At 37.2% G+C, this 21,458-nt stretch overlaps 1 long non-coding RNA gene across 1 annotated transcript; it reads left to right on the forward strand.

Annotated features, from left to right (window-relative positions):
- Nucleotides 1–482: 482 nt before the first annotated feature.
- On the forward strand, nucleotides 483–12,799 carry LOC135406899 (uncharacterized). Its single transcript, XR_010426565.1, has 4 exons — nucleotides 483–5,710; nucleotides 6,268–6,392; nucleotides 9,919–9,975; nucleotides 10,135–12,799. It is a non-coding gene; the product is annotated as an uncharacterized LOC135406899 (long non-coding RNA).
- The last annotated feature ends 8,659 nt before the right edge of the window (nucleotides 12,800–21,458 follow it).

Consider the following 21,458-nt stretch of genomic DNA (forward strand, 5'->3'; position numbering starts at 1 on the left):
AATATCTCATTAACATTCTCTGTTTTTGCAGGTTTAGTAACAAAAGCCTCGCAATTTAATTAAACAGTAATTTCCTGACTAGTTTAATTTATATTTATAGTCTTTGGATATTTACATGCTGCAAATCATTCTTATACCTAGCTGTAGCTAGGTATGTCAGGAGATAAAGAAACACACCTAAAATGTGGTAGCTGACTTCTGTGCTCTTTCACAATATACCCACTGCAGTTCTGGAGTTATGCAATAGATGTAGTATTATGCTGGTCTTCTCTCTTTTTCTCTTCTTTTTTATGCCTGTGCCTGATTCTGTCTACATGCAACTGACTCACTAAAAGAAAAGTGCTGCTGTGTGCTCTGGTTAAATCCAACTTTATTCAGCATCTGATATTTTAAGTAAAGACACATATCTTGAGCATCATTGAGAGAAAACCAGATCTCTTCACTTGTTAAACTTACATTTACTTCTTCAATGCACTTTAATTAAGTCCTTTCTTTAAGATGACTTCTCACTGAAGCACTTTTTGTGCCTTTACTGCAGATATGTTCTGTGTAATTCTGTCTTAAGAACTCTAAGATCCTTTAAATTCAGACCTATAGGACAACTGAACAGATTTTATTAAATATTTAATTTTCAGAGATTTGGTAAGAGTCTATTTTCAAAGTCTTTTAATTTTTATTTAGTAGAAGGTGTTGTTGACTTTGAATAAATTCTAAATTTAATAACATATTTATTTTTACTTGGGAATAGAAAAAGGAAAGGAAGAAGGACTTATGGCATTGGAAACAGCTGTAGCTCAGCTCATGGAATAATTGATTTAAAAATGTATATACCCTCAATATACCCTTAAAATAACACCCTTAAAATTAAATGCTTTCGGCGACTGAATGTATTTCGCATTTGTGAACACTGAGTGATGCATACTGAGCACTAATTTGGAAAGTCAGTTGTTTTTGTAAGTCTAAGTAATCAAACAAGAAATTATAAAAAAATCTTCTCAAATTAATTGTTAGATGTGTGCATCCAGGTAAATTCAAGTCTTTCATGTTAAGTTAGCACTATGACTGCACAGTTCCATTCATGCATCATTTTTCTCTGCACTGTTTTGTCTATTTCTAGATGACACAAACAGTAGAAGACAACAGTTTAAAATTCACTTCCTCCCTTAACTTTATTTCTTATGCATTTTGCCCTGAGAATTAGGTTAGCTGACATCTGGTTTGGATTTAGTTTGTTGAAGTAGTTACATTCTGAACCCCAAAATATCTGTCATCAGTTAGCAAACATAGTTTCCGCTTGACTTTCAGGAAATGTTTCTTGTGAGAGGGCTGTCACAGCTTTTGTTATATGGCTTGAAAAAGTGTTTATACCCCTCTATGGCTTTATAAAGCACCAAGATCATTTAAATAATCGTACAGTCATTTAGTTAACTTGCTCTTTTTTAAACTTGCCTAACTATGGTGAATGTAGTTTTGATGGCAAAAGAACCTCTTTTATGTAACAGCATTTTTCTTCTCCCTTCTCCATCCCCACCTCACAAAATAAATGCAACACAATTATTGTACTGCTGAGAAATTAGCTCATTTGCAAATGCCACCTTGGAACACAAGAAGAAAGGCATTTATTGAAGCACTAATAAAAGCACCATGTTAGAATAATTTTATGCTGACGGGCCTACAATTGCTCAATATTTTAAGAGCTGTCATCACACCAGCATGAGCTGCATGCGAAAGTACAAATTTACGCTGTGACATCATGGCACTAAAAGTGTAATTGGAATAAAATTACAATGCTTCACTCTAACATTCGGCAGCAAGACAGAGCACTTCAGATGCCCACCCCAGTCTGATCCTTTGCTACGCATCACTGTGCCATGTATTCTGTTAACACATGAAGTATTATGACACAGATTTCTGAAGAGTTCAATGTGTCCTTCAGGTATTTCCAGAGTGAGCTTTCAGTGTGTATTCCATGACCTGTGTTGTTAATACACAGTACACTGCACACCAGCAGAAAGCTCATAGAATATTAAATCAGCAAAAGCCACCATTTTAAATCTTTAGATATGGATAATTAAGCAAGCAGTCACTACACAATGTGTGAGGACCTAATACTATAATTTTTTAGTGAGTTAATAAATTCCAGTCATGGTCTGTGGTTAAATGCTAAGCTTCAAAAAATGAGCACATCTGCATAAGAACTGTAAGTGTAAAATTCAACCTTTTGACTTCTACCACATCTCCATTCCTTGTTGTAACTAGGAAAAAAAGGAAAAAAAAGATCTGACAATAGATGTAGGTGAGATATAGGAGATGCAATGAATTACATGTCATGTTTAGATATAATATTCTGCTTGTAATCTAGTATATCCCACCTAAGATACAAGCTCTTTCAGCATAATCAGACATGCTTTTCACCACAGTGCAAGCAGAGGTGCCGATTCTGATTTTTCTTGGATTGCTTTACACCACAGACTTCTACCAGAGTCAATGAGACAAGAACAGCATCTGTGTAATTAAACCTACTTAACCAGATCCTGAGTTTATTAAAATGAGTTTATGGAAAGAAGTAACTCTCTCAAAGGCCATTCACTTGTGCTGCTGTAAAACTAATGCAAGGGAAATTAAGGTAGGGCTAGTCCGAGGGAGCTAGTGACCTTCAGAAATATGAAAACCGTGGGATGCAATTTTTCAACAGCAATTTAGATGGGATTACTCTGGCTGCAGTCATGGTTATTGGTGAAAGAAGTTTCCCATACCACTTTATATATCTTGTTTAATATACCTAATTTTGTTTTTAATAGGTTTGAAATGAGGTTGTCTCTCTTGTTAATTCTCTCATTAATGAAAAATAGATTTATTGCTGAACTTAAAATTGGAATGAAAGAATCTTGCTAAGGGGCTGGTAGTACTGGGGTCTCCTAAACTGAAGGTGTGCTGGTAAGGCTGCTCACTACAGGGTGATACTCAGGCAAGGCTTGGCCAAACTGTTGGCCCAGGCAGGTATCTGCATTTCACCTGTCCAAAATCTGCCCTGGCTCCCAGCTCTGGTGACTGATCTAAAAGGTACCTCAGCTACCATGGTTCTTGGAATGGGACCACAGTGCTGGGAACTTCTCTGCCTGTGGAGGGAGCAAGAAGGGAAGAGGGTTGTCCCCACTTTTCTAGCACATCTCACATCACCACTAAAAATTCTTCCTCTTTTTTATATTTAGACCACCACAGCTATAACAAGTCTTTTTACTAATATTAAATGCTACACTTTTTTATTTAAATCGGACACAAGCCATGTCTGTGAATTTGTGGCATTTAGTGTGCCCACTCACCAAGAAAATTGCCAAATGATTATTTTTCTAATCAGATTAGTTATAGCCAATTCAAGATCCATGAAAATTCAGCTATTTATTTATTTGTGATTCAAACTGGACCAAATATAATAAAATGAGAAATTTAATCACCCAGTAGGAATGTTTTATTTAATCTGAAATAAATCAAGGCATTGTATTTCTGCAATTTTCACACTTCTTAAGAATAAATCTAAGCTGACTTTGAAAAATGTTTTCATAGTTAAGAAATGGAAATATTTTGCTTAGAAAATATAATAATGGTGATCTAACCCACAGTATTTTCTTCATTTTTTCTCTTTTTTTCTTTTTTCTGAAGTTATTTAAACTCAAACCAAAATTCAATATAAATTCCTTTTGTCTAAAAGATCAATTCAAATTACAGCTAATTTCTCCTACAGAAATAAACATAACTGGATATATGCAAAAGGGTATATCCAAGAAAACTGTTGGGTATGGTGTGACCAGGAAGGGAATGTGCAGATCTCCCAGAATGAATTTTTTGCCTCACCATCACCTCCTGCACCATTGGGCATGGGCAGACCTTGTACTTTCCCACTACCTTGGAAGGTAAAGCTCTCTTGGACTGACTCCTGATCTCTAGGGTTCCTGATCTTCTGATCTGGATCTCTAGATCAAGTCTCTCTGCTTGTTCTATAACATCTGGCAGCTGCTGTGTATCTTATGAAGGGAGAGACAGTAATGGTAGGAGTCACATTCTCCCTGATCCTCCTCCAAAGTGGTTTATTGTAATGTATCCCAGATGTGCAGAACATCCCCAGACACATCTGCTGCACAGCTGCAGCTGCTCCCAGCCCCTTTGTGCAGAGCTATAAGTGAACCTCCAAACGGCACCAGGAAAGAAAGGGAGAGATGAAGGAGGTCTGATTCGTAGCATTGGTTTCTACAATTGATTTTCCTGGAAATGATTTAAAGTAGGGAACCCCTTTGGAAACAAAAGGACTAGAGATGCTTTTTTCTTTTTTTAATGGGCTCAGCATACATGTGATTCTCAATATCATCTTCCTGGTTTTGGATGACTTACTGCTCTCAAAAGAGTATATGTTAAAGTATCTTCTTTAGACAATATGCAGTGGGGGCAGAAAGGGGAAACTCCCCAGACTTGAGACACAGGCAAACATAATGAGGTAGACTTTACAATAACTCCTATTTTACATATTTTTGCTTTATTTTCTGCATCTCATTTCAATCCAAATACATATGTTCATAATTTTCAAAGTGCATGTGCCTGGATATTTACTGTAGAAATAAACGGGCTGAATGAAATCAAGGATATTTTCAAGACAAGGAAAAAGATAAACACTGCAAAGGAGAGAAAATTTTTGTTTCCTTTAGCCTAAATCTTGATCTCTCTGCCACTCTTTTGTCACCCAGGAATTCTGTGGGGATAAGTACGAGCTAATACTCTTGTTCAAAAGTTTTGGGAGCCCTGTAGGTGGGACTTCAAACTTTGGTGAAAATTCCTTCTAGATGGAGTTGTCTCAAGGGACTGTTTTGTAGCTGTTTCTTCTGTACAATTCCTAAAGACACTGTTCTGTCTCTTCCTGCAACACCAGTTCTTACATATAGGGGATCTCATAATAATAGCTTTGCAGCAAGATCTTGCAGGCATCCAAAAATAAGAACAGTCATTGTGAAACTGTAAAATACTTTATTCTTCTAAGCTGACTGAACTTCACTTTGGCTCTGTATCTTTATTATTCATGAAAGCAGTTGCATTGCCACAAAAAAAAAAAAAAAATCCCATTGGAACAAAATGTTTGCCTTTATCTTGACTCTGTTGCCAGAAGGTTGTGAATCTGAAGGTGGTAGCACTTCGGTCTTTTACAGAAGTGAAACATCTAGTGGCCCTGAGGTCACACGTTTCAGGAGGGTTGTCTGTAGCAGCAAGATTCTTGGAAAAGGCCCCTTAACTCTACTAACTGGATGTCAGTCAGCACAAAAGGCCTGTGATTTCTGTGAATAATAGACGCTATAAGACTCATGACACCTACAGTCCTGAAATTTAGATTTATAATTTCCATTAACTTGAAAATTGAAATTAAAATACTAGTTGATTTACTTGAAAGTACAGTTGATTCAGTATACTTTTTTGCAAGTAACTTTGTATACGTGTTTTTTACCAAAAAGAACACAAATCTGCCCTTATCTGCTCCACGTTGCAATCTATCAATTATAAAAGATTACTTATTTGAAATCTGTCTAGAATTGTGCCTGTAAGTGCTTTCTTCCCATTTTTACTTCTGTAAGACCTCAAATTTGAAGACCTCACCCCAGTCTGACCAGAGGAGAAGTACTGTTGGACCTGTTACTCATCAACACAGAAGAACAAGGGATAACAAGTGGTGGTAGGTGGTAGTCTGCAATGATTGTGCACTGATAAATTCATAGTCTTGAGGGAAATGGGCCTGTTGACAAGTAGAGTCAGAGTGCTAAATTTTAGGGGAAACAACTTTCAATTTTGTAAGAAATAAGTGGATAGAACTTATGGGAAACTGCCTTCAGGACCATAGGAAACAAATGGATTTGTCAGCTCTTTAAGGACATTCTTCTTTAAGCATGAGAGCTCTTGATTCCTACATCAGAGAAACTGAGCAAAGAGACTGACTTGGGTCAGTAAGGACCTCCTAGACAAATTAAAGTATAAGAAGGAAATGTGCAGGCAGTGCAGTGCCATGTATCAAGGGAAGAATATAGGGGTGATGCCTGCATAAGAAGGGATGGGATTAGGAAATCTAAGGCATAATCGCAGCTGACTGTGGTGAGGGTGATACAACAATGTTAATTTTAATTATAATGATAATCATTAACAACAACCATTACCACCAATAATAATTAATATTTAATAATGCTGCTGCTGCTGCTGAGGATGATGAAGAAGGGTTTTTGTGAATGTTTGCTACAGGCCACCTGACCAGAAGGAGGAAGAGGATGAGGCCTTCTGCAGGCAGCTCAAAGCAGCCTCAGAGTCACAGGCACAAACAGCCCAGGAGGTTCCTGGAAAGCGATGACGACAACTTCCTGTCACAGGTAATGGAGAATCCCACAAGGAATGCTGTGCTGCTTGATCCCATACTAACAGGGAAGGCTTTGCTGGAGATACGAAGGCTGGGGCAGCCTAGGCTGTAGTGACCATGAGATTGTGGAGTTCAGCATCAGGTGAGGAGGAAGCAAGGCAATAATAAGATTGGAGCCATGGACTTCAGGAAAGCTAATTTTAGCCTCTGCAGGAATCTTCTTGGAAGAATCCCATGGGGACAGGCCCTGCAAGAAAGAGGGGTTGATATTCCACGACAACCTCTTCCAGGCTCAAGACGGGTGCGTCCTGATGATCAAGAAATCAGACCAAGGGGGCAAGAGGCATCCGTGGATGAAGAACTCCTGTCATTACTCAAGTGTGAGCACAAAACACACAGGAGATGGAAGGAGGGTCAGGTCATTTGGAATGAATACAGAGGTCATCAAAGTACATAGAAATGAGACAAAGGCAGCCAAGGCCCACCTGGAATTAACCATGGACAAGGATGTCGAGGAAAGAAAAAAGACTTTTTCAAATAGATCAGTAACAAAAAGGAAATAAAAGATAATGTGGGCCTGTTACTAAATGGAGGGGGCAACCCTGGTAACAGAGGATATAGAGTTATTAAATGCTTTCTTTCTCTGATCTTCACTGACAAGACCAGTTCTCAGGAATCTCTGACACGGGAGAAGAAGGTAAATGAATTTTGGAAGAAAGACTTTCCCTTGGTCATGGGGGATTGGATTAGAGAACACCTAGGAAGACTTAACATCCACAAGTCCTCGGGCCCCATCCACAAGTGCTGCGAGAACTGGTGGATGCCATAGTTGGGCCACTCCTGCTCATCTTTGAAAGGTCATAGAGATAAGAAGAGGTGCCTGAGGACTGGAAGAAAGCAAAATGCCCCTCAAGTATTCAAAAAGGGCAAGAAAGAGCACCCAGGGAACTACTGGCCACTCAGCTTCACCTCAGTCCCTGGAAAGGTGATGGAGCACCTCATTCTGGAGACCAATTCCGTCAGCATGAATGACAGGAAATTGATAAGGAGTAGTCAACATGGATTCACTAAAGGTTAATCGTGTTTGACCAACCTGATTGTGTTCTATGGTGAAACAACTACCTTGATGGATGAGGGGAGAGCAGTGGATATTGTCCACCTCAACTGCAACAAGGCTTTTGACACTGTTTCTCTCAACATTCTCATAGGTTCCCCTCATAGCTGAGAGGAGTGGCCGAAAGGACCTCAACAGGCTGGAGAGATGAGCAGAGAGGAACATTCTCAAATTCAACAATATACCACAATTGCCAATGTGTAATGGTTTAACTTCAGCTGAAAACCATGCCACACTCAGCTGCTTACTCACTGATCCACCTGCCAACGGGATGGGGGAGAGAACAGAGAGAATAGCAGTGAGAAAACTAGTAGGTTGAGATAAAGGCTGTTTAATAGGTAAAGCAAAATCCACACATGCAAGCAAAGCAAAACAAGGGATTAATTGAACAATTCCTATAGGTAGGTGGAAGTTCAACCATCCCCAGGAAACCAGATCTCCATCACACATAATGGTGACTCAGGAAGACAAACTCCATCACTCCAAATGTCACCCCTTCTTTCTTCTTCCTTCTGCCTCCAGCTTTATATGTTGAACACAATGCCATATGATCTGATATATCCTTTTGTTCAATTGGGGTCATCTGTCCCGGCCATGTCCCCTCCCAGCTGCTTGTGTGCTCCCAGCCTGGGACCACCACTTTGGTGAGGTGGTTTGAGGAGCAGAAAAGGCCTTAATGCCCTGTAAGTGCCACTCAGCAGTAACAAAAACATCTCTGTATTACCAACACTGTTTCCAGTGTTGATCCAAAACTCAGCCCCATACTAGCTACTGTGAAGAAAATTAATTCTACTCCAGGCAAAACGAGTGCATCATATGTACACAAATCTTTGTTTCTGGTTTCTAGTTGTGTAATAAAATGGCAAAATTCTTACTGTGCTTATGTTTTAATTAGTAAAATCTGTTTCAAAATAGCCCCTTATAGGAGTAAATACAGCTGAATTAGTGACAATGAGGACTTTGTCATATTTGGCAGTGGGTGCAGAGGAACTGTGTATATGAGAGGTAAGCCAAAAACATTGGAGTTTTGGAAGGGGAAGAGACCAAGAAAACTGCACTTATGCAAACCGGGCATACAGAGTAGCTGATTGTGAGAGATCATGTTTATGCAAGAACCATTAAAGTGCTTCTCTGAGTTCCTGGTCCTGACCCTGCATCAATGCTCCCCCAGGAGCTGTTCTGAAGCCTTCTCTCACTTACCAATAACTACAGTCAGCCCTACTGTCCCTTACAGTTATTGTATTTTGTGTGATTACGTCAGATAATTTCTGGGCTGACCATGACCTTTATAAATATTCCTGTGCATTCACACATCCATGGTTGATGCTATAGGTGTTTCCTCATACATCTGGTCTACTATTTAAAATGCTACTTCCCTGAATTTTCTATTAAGTAGCAAATAATCATTCTCATTTAGATTTGAATGTCATCTCTAGTAAATCACATGTGATCCTGGCATGCTTCGCACTCAATTGAAATTGAAAAAAAAAATCCTGAACTGACTTGGATCTTGCTACTTAAAAAAAAAAAAAAAAGTAGTCACAAATTCCTGAAACTCAAGTTCCCAGTTAGTCTGAGACACCACATGTAGAGCTTGAACAGAAACTCCTTTCACATCCTCCTTTTGATATCATACAGACCAGTGTAAAAGATTGTACTAGAGGTAAAGTTCTTGTCTGATAGTCTCGTAGTCAGACACAAGCTGCTACAGCCATGTTTCTGACTGTCGAAATGCAAATTGCCTTAAACGGTGTATCAGGGGTTAATTACACTGATACTTTTGGTCTGTGTTCGGCCCAGCTACCTGTAAAAGTTTTGTTCTTTCCCTGCCAAGTTAGGAGAAAACAAGCACTGATAAAATGGGAACTTTGTCCTTGGAGAGAGTTCTTGTATAAACTATATTTAATTGCTGTTTTATGATTGGCTGATCGTCCTCCAAGATTGCTTGAAAGAGAGACTGAAGACTATGGGTATGAAGTAAACCCCTAGACTCATTTGGAAAAGACCCCCCCAGGTGCAGCGCACAAGCGTGGGGAAAGCCACGCATGCGCAGAAGAGATATTACTTGCATAATGGAAGGTGGGACTGAGGAGCACTGTGTTTCCCAGAATGGCAATGGAAATAAAAAATAAAATTTATTTGATTTCAGATTTAAGAGTAATTGCCTTTTTTTTTCTTCCCGTTCTTTCTGATGATTTAAAAAATAACTTGGTATTATACTTTAAATGTTGAGGGTTGCCTCCTCTATAATTAACACAAATACAGGAAAATCTCATTGTGAGGTCTGAAAAACAGCTACTTCTTTTATCCATAGATAGTTTTCCTATTACTCTAATTTTAGCCATTAATCTAAAATCATATATTGTATAAAAGCTGTATGCATGTTAATAAATATTTATTATGTTTTCTAAAACTCCCTTTGCAGATATGAGCTTGTGAAGTTAAAGAACTAGATGAAGAGATCAAGTCCTGCCAGTCAAAGGTAAAGCACAATAAACATTATAGATCAAGGGTTGTAGTTGAATCTCCCATCCAGCCGCAAAACAAACAACCTAGACAGTTACATAGGCTTCTAAGAATCTAGGATTTTGTGTTGGATGAAGGTTTGAGTCTGACAACCTCTTTGTTTCCATTTAAACAGAAGCACTGGACTGCATGAGAAAGAGTTCTTTTTAGTTCTAAAAAATACATCAAGCATTAACTTCTCTCTGTAGGATCTCCTCTCTGTAAAGAAAATAAGGATGGAAATCTGTGCTGGTAAACCTCAAGGACTGAAATCCTGTCTATGGCACCTAAGTCAAGAAAGGCTTAAAATGCTGGAATGCCTTCATAGAAATATAAAAAAAATGTAATTTACTTCCTGAACATAATCTTGCAGGAAAAAAAGAAAGAAAACAGCTACAGTGTAATTTTTACTTCAATTAACTTCATGGATCCAATTCAGCAATTGTATTACACTGCTTGTGAAATCTATTGACCCAGTGGGAGAGCTCTGTGCAACATATGCCACAAGACAAATCTTTTGGCTCACAGGTGTGATGAGTACTAGAATGCTGGCCAGCCTAGAATGCAGTCTTTTTTTTGAGAGGCTGACCTGTGAGAACAGAGGGAAGCAATTTTTAAGAGGCAGAATACTTTTTCTTATAAACTGTGAGAACTTTGGCTGGGCTTGGGGTCATCACTGTCTGCAAATATTTCTTTCCTTATGTTATGTGCACTATATATCTTGACCTACTAACCATGAAAACAGCTCCCAGCTTTCAGCTACAAGATTTCCTACTTATTAGTGATTTGTCTCATAGTCTGAGACATATTCTAGAGGCTAGTGTATCTTCACTTTATTTCGCTCAATTTTCAGATTTGTGAGTATAATTTTATTCTCTTCAAATTGTTTCCATTTTAGATTTTTTTTTCTTTTCTGAATGCTGATATGCTCTATTGCCTCTAAGCCAGGCTCTCTTTAATTCGTTATCCTTTTCCCTTTCGTTTTAAATACACAGATAAAAGAAAGTTACTTGGGCATATAGTGCAATTAATGCATTTTTTGTAACTCTTGAGGAAAAAGATGTTTGATTCCCTGCCCCTGTTGCATCCTCAAAGATACCATACTCACATTCATTGTGCTTTGAATATGCTTTCTTTAGTTAAGAGCACAAAACTGCTTCCTTTTTCAGTCTAATAAAAAAATCTGCTGTCTATTTAAGTGGATCTAGGAGTTCTTTTCCCCTCACTTTGTTTATTTTGTCTTATTTCAAGCAAAATTATAGTGATAATGGGTACATCCCCATTGGTTCTGTAGGGTAGGTTTAAACAGCATATGAATACCTTAAGGGCTATACAAATTTCAGACATAGAGGGTTTCTGGCCTGATGAGCTTGTAGACATAATATGCTGTTTCTGGTGCAACAGTGTTATGGCTCACAGTTAATCGAAGTCCACGTATATACTTAGTAATAGAGACTGAATTCAGTCAAATGATGCAATGTCTGTTATTATTCTACTCTGGATGATAGTTTGCAGATTTTTCCTTCTTTGAGAGACACTTCACACAGACGTAAGAAGTCAGACCAAATTTCTTAATGTCTCTTAGGAAGAAAGCCAATTTTATATGACAGTAATAGATTAAGCTCAAGTGTTTACTTTTCAATCAATTCATACTGATTCAGAAAACACAGCTATTTAATTGCATGTTCAGTCTTCCTGGCCATTACAGAAGGTATTTGTTATGCTAACTGTATAGCAGCCTAAAGGCTACATTTTCAAAGCAACATACACAAATCCCATTAGGTGTAACTGGGACTGGTTGTTAATATGTAACCCTCCACGTGCCTGCTTTTGAGAGAGATTTTACCTTAGATGTGGAAGTCTGAAATGTTACATCTCTATCTAAACAGCAACCTCTTCTAGAGCACCTAGTGAAAGATTTAAGCCTGTGGTCCTTTCACGCACTGGTGCAGTCTAAGCACATTGACTGTGTACTTTCTGCTGCACAACACAGTGACAAAAAAGCCACTTGTGATTTGAGCAGAATCCAGTTGAACTTGAATGGACCTTTGAGGACCATTTTGTTCTGTCTTTCTCTGGAGCAAATGCCAAGATTGTTGTGGTCTAGAAACTCGCTGTTCCATTGTAATAGGATATGCGTTTAAATTAGAGCTCTGTAAAATGAAGGATACTTATGTTTAGCATAATTTTCAGTAATCTAGTGGAAAACCTGCAAACTCTGCCTGAATGGCTGGGCCCGAAAGGGCTTAGTGGCTGGATGAAGGCTGAGAAAGAACACCATGTATTTAATGCAGATATTTTGTTTCTGATACACCACTAGCAGTAAAACATAGCAAATAAATCCTATTAATTTTCTTTCCATTCTAACATATTTTTTCCACATGTTTTTAGAAAGATGTTGTTTCCAAAGTCTGGATTTAAAGCTTAACATTTCTTGGACAACCCCTGCCTCAGTGCTGTTTTGTTGTTGTTGCTGTTATTGTTGTTAATTGTTTTTGTTGGTTTGTTTGTTGTTGCTGTTTGTTAATATTTTATCATATATGTGAAAAGGTGGATTTTCAGTTACAGTTTATCTCTTCAAATACTGCTTGGTTTATCTTTGGATTCAGAATCTAACTCTGAATTTGTCGAGAGACTTTTTCTACATTTTTATTCTTCACTAAAGTGCTTTTATAAAAAAAAAAAAAGGAAATTAAGTAAATCTTTGTAATGTAACTAAAGACAGACATGCTCAGAATACTTCACAGATTTTTGTAAGCTATTGAAACAATTTGGTTTTTTCCCTTTTGTTTTGTTTTTTCTGTTTTCTGTTTTGTTTTTTCTGTTTGTTTCTCTTCTCTGGGAAGAAGAGAAATAGAAGGAAATAGAAATGAGAGCTCAAAATTCACCACTTGCTGAACAGGTGAATGGTGTATGTATATGAATATACTTCTCCTATCCTTGTAATGCTCCCAAATCAGACTTCCAGTGCAGAAGTCCCACTTGGTCCCACTTGATCCCAGTTGGACCACCTCTTTTCAAGTGTTATAATTTCACTATTTGGATTTTGACAATGCCCATAAAGATATATGTTGACAATTTGAAAAGGGTCTAAGGACAGCCTTGGTGGAAAGTAATGTCTAATGTATTGTGAGTGATGACTACTTCACAAGAATGCTATAAAGTAAAGGAAAATAAAACAAAGAAAAAATCAAACAGCGGGACCTGAGAGACTTCCAACAAACTTTGTCATTAAAAACAAAAAAAAATATTTTTTCTAACTGTTAAAATATCATAACTGAGATTAAGTGTGGCTGCAAATAAGTTTGCTTAAGATTGTATGTTACAAATAATTTTCTGGATTTCAGGAGACAGCAATATTATGATCAAATCTTGTGGGGAACATGTTTCAGGGATGCTGGGTGGTGCATCCTGGGAGAAGTAGTTCCCAAAATACACTCTAACACACATGGGCAGTGGTAAGTCCCATGGTGGTTGGCTAGGTGAATCATGTGTTGTCCGAAGGCATATAAAAGGCGATGTTCGCTTCTAATAAACAGATTTGATTGTTGGAAATCCAAGCAACTGGGTCGTGTGGTTTATTTATTATATTAATAAAGCCACAAAATCCTTCACATCCTTCCAAGTTTATTTTTAAGATACATATTAGGAAGAGGAAGTGAAAATTAGGAAAAACAGTTTATCCTTTTTTTTTCCTCTTGCATTTGTTTGTATGTATGGTCTCTTTGTGGGATAACCTTGTGGTAGGTTAATTTAAGCCAATTCATTATTTATTACATCCAGAAAGTGAGATAGTTAATTACAATATTGGCTATGTGATGTTCTCAGATCTGTATTCTTTTTGCAGAAGGTAAAGAAGGTAAAGATGGATGCAGAATTTGTTTTTCATTTTTCTTACCAGAAAATTTTGCTCATGTGCAAAGAGTAAGTTGAAAAGAAAGTTCTTCACAAAACAATAGTCTGCATTCTCTCATTTCTGCTTTTAAAATCTCCTAAGTCCTTTTCTGACTGCTGAAGTGTGTAGTATTTGGAAACTTTGATTGCTTCTTGGCCCCTACTAACTCAGAATTTAGTTGCACAGGTAACCAGTTGAAAATATGTGTCTGTTTAAACATATACAGATGCTGTTATTTAACTTTCCTTTTAGGTAATTTTATATGACTGAGGGCTTTCATTTTTGCCCAGCTCTTCCGAGTCATCAAAAAAAAAAAAGGGGGGAAAGATAGTGCTTAAGACTAGTTAAGCTTGCAAATCGAAGACATTTAAACTATAATTTGAAGTATTCTACCTTCCTTGTACATGCTTCTATTACCTTGTAGTAATCCACTTAGTAAACAACCTATCTTGGCTTGAAATATCTATTTAACGTAAAATACAGCGTAGAGAATTCGTAAAGAATGGTAAAGCATACACAGTGAAGTTTCTTGTTCCAGTTTTGTTTTAAAACTCAAGAAGAATTAAAACAGAAGTACCAGCTAAGTTACTTTCATGGCCTTCAAGATCTTGATCGCCCTTGGCACCTCTTTTTCTCAGGTGTGGTAGGAGTCTCTTCTGTGCTGGGAGTTATGTCAAAGAAAAAATGTTCTGAGTAGTGGATTTGAAGCAGTAGCACATACTATTGCAAGAACAGAAAATTGCATGAGCTTCATCATCTTCAGGCGTAAATGTCTTCAGGTTTGCTCTCCATTCTGTAAAATGTACAATGTGCTTCTATATAGCTCAGTATCTGATAAGACAAAGCTCACAGATATGTTTTTTAAACTCTTTGGCAAGGAATAGTGAGAAAATTATTAATAAAAATGCATAATTCAGGGAAAAATATAATTTTGTGTTTTAAAAAATCTAAGATATAAAGGTTTTCTGCTTTTGGTTTTAATGATCGGTTTACTTATCAGCGTTTCATCTTAAGTCTCTATAAATGCACGTGCTCTTTTCCCACAACTACTTTTTAATGCAGTAACTGTAGGAGCATTAATGCTCACTTCATCTTATTGATTTTAGGTTATTAAAAAATCCATGATAATTTGTTTCCCTTCCTGTTGAGTTATGCAGGGGGTCAATCTGAAGCTAGAATTTTTTAAAAGCTGAAATATATCCAAGCATACACACTTCGGCACAGAGAGTGCCTTTACACTGTGGACCTTTCCACTACCTTTGCTATTTAGTAAAGTTTTGTCATATTTACTGAAAATATGCTGATAGACTTGTGATATACTGTTTTTATTGAGGGAAAGAGAAGCTGATAATTTATGTGGAAGGTGTTCCTGTACAGGTGATTTGCTGGAATCACCGAAATATCACCATCGTAGAGGAGAAAAATCTCTGGGTATGACAGTATAGAGTGGGTAATAGAAATTTCAGGTAGTGTTTATCTGTTAGACATCTCTTGAATAACTAAACAGAAGATTTAGGTCAGTAGCACAAACTAGTATGCTAAAAGGACTACTTTATAACATTAAATCTTAAAGAAGAAGCATATTCTAGAGTATCTTTTTTTCACTGAAGATTTTGAGGAAAAAATGTTTATTTTAAAATGCAATTTAAAATGACTAACAACATCTCTGTATTTATACACATGCACAAATATTTTCTCTTTAGATAATTATTACAGTTCTTCTGAAATGAGGAGCTGCTTTTCTCCTGGTTTAATAAGACTTAGAATAATTAATTAAAAATCTTTGCTGAGTTGAGTGTTTCCTTCTGAAGGTTGTTTGATCACTTTTTAGAAGACTTTGATTAGTGCAAAGTGGGATTCCTGGAGAACTAGAGGAAATTATTTGAAAATGACTTCACATAGTAAATGATCTTTCTTTTTGTAGGTGTGAAATTGAGCCATAATATTTTTGACTTAAAGAAAAATCCCTTCAACAGAAAGGAAACTTTTTCTTGAGGAAATGTTTTAGAAAAAGCTACTGAATGAGTCTTCTTTGTGTTGTTTGTTTGTTTGTTTTATTCTATGTAAATCTCAGAAGTTTTCACTTTCAAAACACTGTCACTGTGCTGTGGAAACTTCATAATATTAGTTTGTGACAGCACAAATTATGTTCCCTCCTTACTAACTCACATTAGTCCAGTTGGTGCTTTACGGAACAGCACGTAAATCTGCACTGTTAAATGTTACTGACAAGTCTGTAGTTACTAACAACTTAGTGTTGTAAGCACTACTTAATAAACAGGCAGATATTTTGCTAACAAATATTTCTGGGCTTTTCCATACAGGACTCTCTGCTTGAAAATCTATACTGCAAATATCTTGCGGAGTTCACAATAATATCTGTGCTTCACAGTGGTAGAAAAGGTGTGTGAGAAGGGCATGCCTGTGTGCTAGAAAGGCCATTCCATTTAAGAAGGGTGAGATGCCTCCCCTGCAGCTGTGGAGAAATGCTCTTGGTTCTAGAAAAATTCTGTTTAGAAGGCAATCATATCAAAACGTTATTCTACTGAAAAACAGAAATTTTTTTTTCCCTTTATTTAAATGGAGGAAATATATACATTTATTTTTGTAAGTAGCTGATTCCTGAAATCCTTTTTTCTTTGAATTTTATTTAAATTTTTGTTGCATTTACTCTGCTTGTACAGTAGGCAGCAGTGCCTAGCAAGTGTAATTATTGTGTATTTCTGGTTTACTTCAAATTTTGATTCAATCAGAATCTCTAAATCTGACAACCTATAATCAAATAAAGGGAGTACTCTAGTAGGTGGGGATTAACAGAAGGGAATTAAACTGTCATTTTGCAACAGTTTAGACCAATATGAAAGCCCACTTATGAGTCCCTCCATAAATATCCCTTTTGTTTTGTCTAATTGCTGGTTTGAATGTATCAGACTCATCAATGGGATTAGGGTTAATAGATGTTTGGTCACGCACAACATGCAGAGGGGGAATCTGATACACACACGCACAAAAATTGCACTTAATGAGCTTAGCAAATGTTTGCCATATTTTTAATGAACCCTGGGACTGTCATTTAGAAATGCTTAGCAACTGCTTTTCCATCCTTGAAAATAGAGCAACTGAAGGACATTAACACTATGTACAGCATAAATAATGTGAGCTATTTAAAGATACCAGCTGGGACATGGGAACGGTGATGTTTTCTGTGAAGGAGTCAGGGATACTTAACACTTCATATGTGTGTGTTACATCTCTTACATCCCAGACAGGCATCTCGGGTTTTCTACAGGGAATGGGTGTGAGTATTTGAGGGAGATCAAATAACTCTGTGGGACAATTTTTTGTGTGTTTTGTTTGTTGTTTTTTATCTTTTGAAGTTAAACCTGTTTATGATACTTAGTTTTCAAAATCATTGTCTCCTGACTTTTTTTGTTTCACCCTCCGCATCTTTTTGCCAAATACTTGTAGAGAAGATTTTTAAAAAACCAGATCTTTTTTGGCATCATCTGCTTCTGAGCTTTTAATTTCTGCCTTTGCCATTAAGTAGAATGTTTGCTTAAACAAGTGATGTGGCAAAAAATGGGCATACTCTGGAGGACTGATTGCACAGTAGATTTAATGATCCATTCATTAACCTCTGGGACCTGCACATATGAAACCAATGCAGGCTGATTAATGGGGAATTATTGGAGCAAACCATGTGTCATATGTGTAGTTATTTTGACTGGATGTAACAGAATCAGATTTTCCTTAGGGAAGGACTTGATTTGATATAATGGTGCAAAAAGTGTCATGTGTATGAATTATGTTTAGAAGAAATGAATGCTTTTTAAGACTTCAGTTGCCATAGAGGCAGTGGATCTAAGATTCTTTGTCTGCACACAAAAACCCTTTGAAACATCGGCTCTTAAGGCATTGGATAGGGAAAAGAATCTGAAATCTGAACTGGCCCTTTAAATGCTTGTTCCTGCTGTGATCAGTCAAAGCAGACCCTGCTGTGTCAAGTGAGTAATGCTTTTAAAAATTTGAATAGCTGAGAAAAAGCAGTATTATTAGCCTACAGAGTTCACAGGTGTCACCAGACAAGATTGTGACTACTGAAAACTTGTGTTTCACTAGTTCAGTTTTAGTTAGTGCAGTAAGTATGGCATACTATTTATGTTATACTAATGTGGATGCCTCAGTTGGTGTGAAACCAGAGCAGGTTTGAAAGGGAGGCAAAACAAGAAAAGCCTTCAAACATCTCTCATTTAATCATGCAAATGTGAACATAAACAGTGTTGAAATTCAATAATTATGCCTGTAATTTGTTTGAATGATGTTGCCTACATGAGCAAAAGGGACCAAGTTCCTTTCCTCTCATTCTGTTTTTATCCTTCTTGAAACTAGAGGGAGATATATGATGACTGTCCGCACCTTAACTTTGACTTCCCAGTGCAAGTATTTAAAAATCTTGAAAATATTCCTTTCTACTTTTCATGTATGGAATTTTTTATTCAGAGAACTAAATAACTTTGAAGTTCTCCATTAGCATGCAGAGATCTTTTACTCAACTCTGAAATAATTTCCAAACCTCTAATGCCTGAAAATGTTTGCATTTAATAGAATGAAATAAAAGTCTTTTACAAAAGTCTTTGGCCCTATTTCAATTCTCCATGTGGAGGCAATCATCTTACAAGACACTTACCTCTATGCTGTTTCATATATATTTATGTAAAATAAAGAACTGAGATGTTCAGGCGTGTGTTGCACAAAAGCAGTGTGAAGTCAGAACTGCTATGAAGCAGTACGGAAATTCATAGCTTCACAGAATATGGATAAGGCATTTCAGACTGTAGCTCACAGTAATTACCAGCTACATTGGTATTGTAGTTAGCATGTGTGGCAGTTTGAGCCACACATTATATTACCTTACTTCTAATGTGCTTAATCTAAGACTGAACTTTGACAAGATCACTTTCTATGCCAAATATAGCCTATATTTTCAATATAAGCTTAGTTTAAGAGGTTTACCAGTTCCTTCAAGAAAAAAAAGCTTTTCAGTTTGCAAAACTTTGAGGAAGAAAAATACAGTCTGATAACAAATCTAACTTCATCATCTATGAATAAGAGATACCAAAAAGATAACAAATACCAGAAAATTAAAAAATGCCCTTTTATTAGTAGAGGCAGGTTCAGGAACAACTGGACCGACTGCATGGTGCAAAGGAGGAAGTAGATGTTGAGCTGCTTGGGGAATGTCTATACACATGAACAGCATAAATCTCTCACCAAAACATCAGGCTTGTGAGACAGAAGGTAATGTGGGTGTATCAAAATAAAAGATAGTGAGATAAAGCCTGAGGAAGACCAGGAATGTTTCTTTGAAACACTTTGGTTTTCTGGCTATTCATCTGTGCAAAATAACACAGAAACTATTTTCTGACTTCACCATCTGTGATGGAGAAGGGTAGTAGTAGTGTAATATGCTGCTTTTTTGAGTTGAATTCTCTGCAGGGCAATGGAAAATGGTGGTAGGCTCCAGCCTGGTCCCTCATGATGCTGCAGCTTCTACAGAAGTCGCGGCAGGAGGTAGAGAGGGCTATCACTGCACAGACAATTTTGTGCCAAAGCAAAAGACATTTATTTGTTTTTGTCCCCCTCCCCCCATCCCAACCTTGGGTGTTTTCTATAGCTCTCATGCAAACCCAAGGAAACTACTGCAGGGCTTCAGCTCTGGGTTAGCTCTCCATGTGAGCATTGCCTACAAACTGGTTTCTTTGATAAAGAGAAGAAAACAGTAAATACTTATTATATGGGAAAAATCAATACACTTCAACTTTAGGCATCTGCAACTCTTGTCCTGAAGACTTTGGAAAGGATGTAGTAGCAGGTACTGCTCCTTCAACTGTGTGTCTTAGCCTGCATGTGCACAGAAACAAGCTGAGTGTAAAATCTGGGGAAAGCTTCCCAGGTTCATCATGGAGACTCTCCTACCTGATGGTCTCCCATAAATCAGTAAGACTGATGCTGTTGTATTGGTCAGCATGTAAAATAACCTGTCATCAGTACAGAACGTGATGTGCAGAATATCAGTGTAACTTGAAATTCATAGCACTTTAACACCTGTTTCCATAGCTACAGTGTAATCCAGACATCTGAGAAGCCAGCCTGCCTTTGCCAGACATGTCATTTAGGGAAAGAAATTAAGGAAGCTGATCACAAGGTCTGGATTATACAGCTTTTTTAAAATATAGCAGCCAGACCTGAAATGTAACCAGGAATGGGAGAGTGGATAAAACCCATTTCCTGTAATCTTTGTTGGAAAATTTGTATGTATCCTCCTCTATATTTTTTTTACTTCCCACAAGCAATATTGTTTGTTATACCTGGCAGTATTTGCAGGACCGTATGTCTTGATTTTTGAGAAGTTATACTATATTCTTAAGTGAAGGTTTGAAAAAATAAACAGATGGAAAAACGGGAGGGAGAAGGCATAGGAAAGAGATACAGTTAAGTGAATGCTAAAGGGCAAAGCTTCAGTGCCAGACAGTTATTTGCATATGCACAATATGTTTCTGTCTAGAGGCATATTTTCTCAAAGTCTGTGTGTGTATTTCTATGACTCTATATTTATCTGTATTACTGGCAACATATGTATGGCTATGAATAGAGCTGGGGTGTTTGCAGAGTGATTTATGATGCTCCTTAATTTTTTTTTCTTTAAACACATCCTGGTATTGAGAAATGATCTCATATATGTGGGGCATTTGGAAAGAAATACAGGCATCATTTCTTAAACACAAAGCACTGGAATTCACAGAAGATGCAGTTACATACATGTTTGTGCTTAGACGTCAAATATATAATGGGTATACATGTGTGTTTTCTAGGCCAGTTCCTTTGTAAAATGTTTAACAAGGAGAAGAAAGCTGTCCTGATATTTGTAGGATTGAGGATCAAGGCTATACTCTGCGAGGATGACTCCCTCTTGGCCAGATTTGGCTGGCAGAAAGGATCAGAGGTTCTTTTAAAAATCATGTTTTGCACCCATTAATTTGTGACATCCTGCCAGAGTGTGGAGAAAGCCATATAGAGGTTTCATAGCTGCTAACTGCATTAGGTAACTGCCCGGTATAGCACTAAAAGGGTCTGTGTGGGTAAATATTTGCCATGATCCCATAAGATTGGCTTTATTATTGCTATATTTAGCAAATGGGAATACGAAGTATGTCTATAAGTGGAGAATGGAAATGCAGTTCTTGACTATTAGGTAATTTATCCAGGTAATTCCTAAGGCCACTTATATTACTTATATGAGTAAGTAATAAAATAAACAAGAAAATTTGTGTGACTTTGAGTAAGCAGAGCCTTGTATCTGCTATTTTTAAGGCAAAATATTTGTTTATCTTTGCTTCTGTAAATAGATCATTGTCCTTGTCTTGACCAATGCAAGTACATACAATGGTACTGTAAATGACTGTGCTGGTTTAAGAGTTAACCAGCAGGGGAAATGAACTCAACTCAAAGGAGAGATCATAAGTCAGAATAACAATTTATCAAAATAATACAGTAAGTACAATCAT

The sequence above is a fragment of the Pseudopipra pipra genome, chromosome Z (genome assembly GCF_036250125.1).
Source record: "Pseudopipra pipra isolate bDixPip1 chromosome Z, bDixPip1.hap1, whole genome shotgun sequence".
NCBI classification, from domain to species: domain Eukaryota; kingdom Metazoa; phylum Chordata; class Aves; order Passeriformes; family Pipridae; genus Pseudopipra; species Pseudopipra pipra.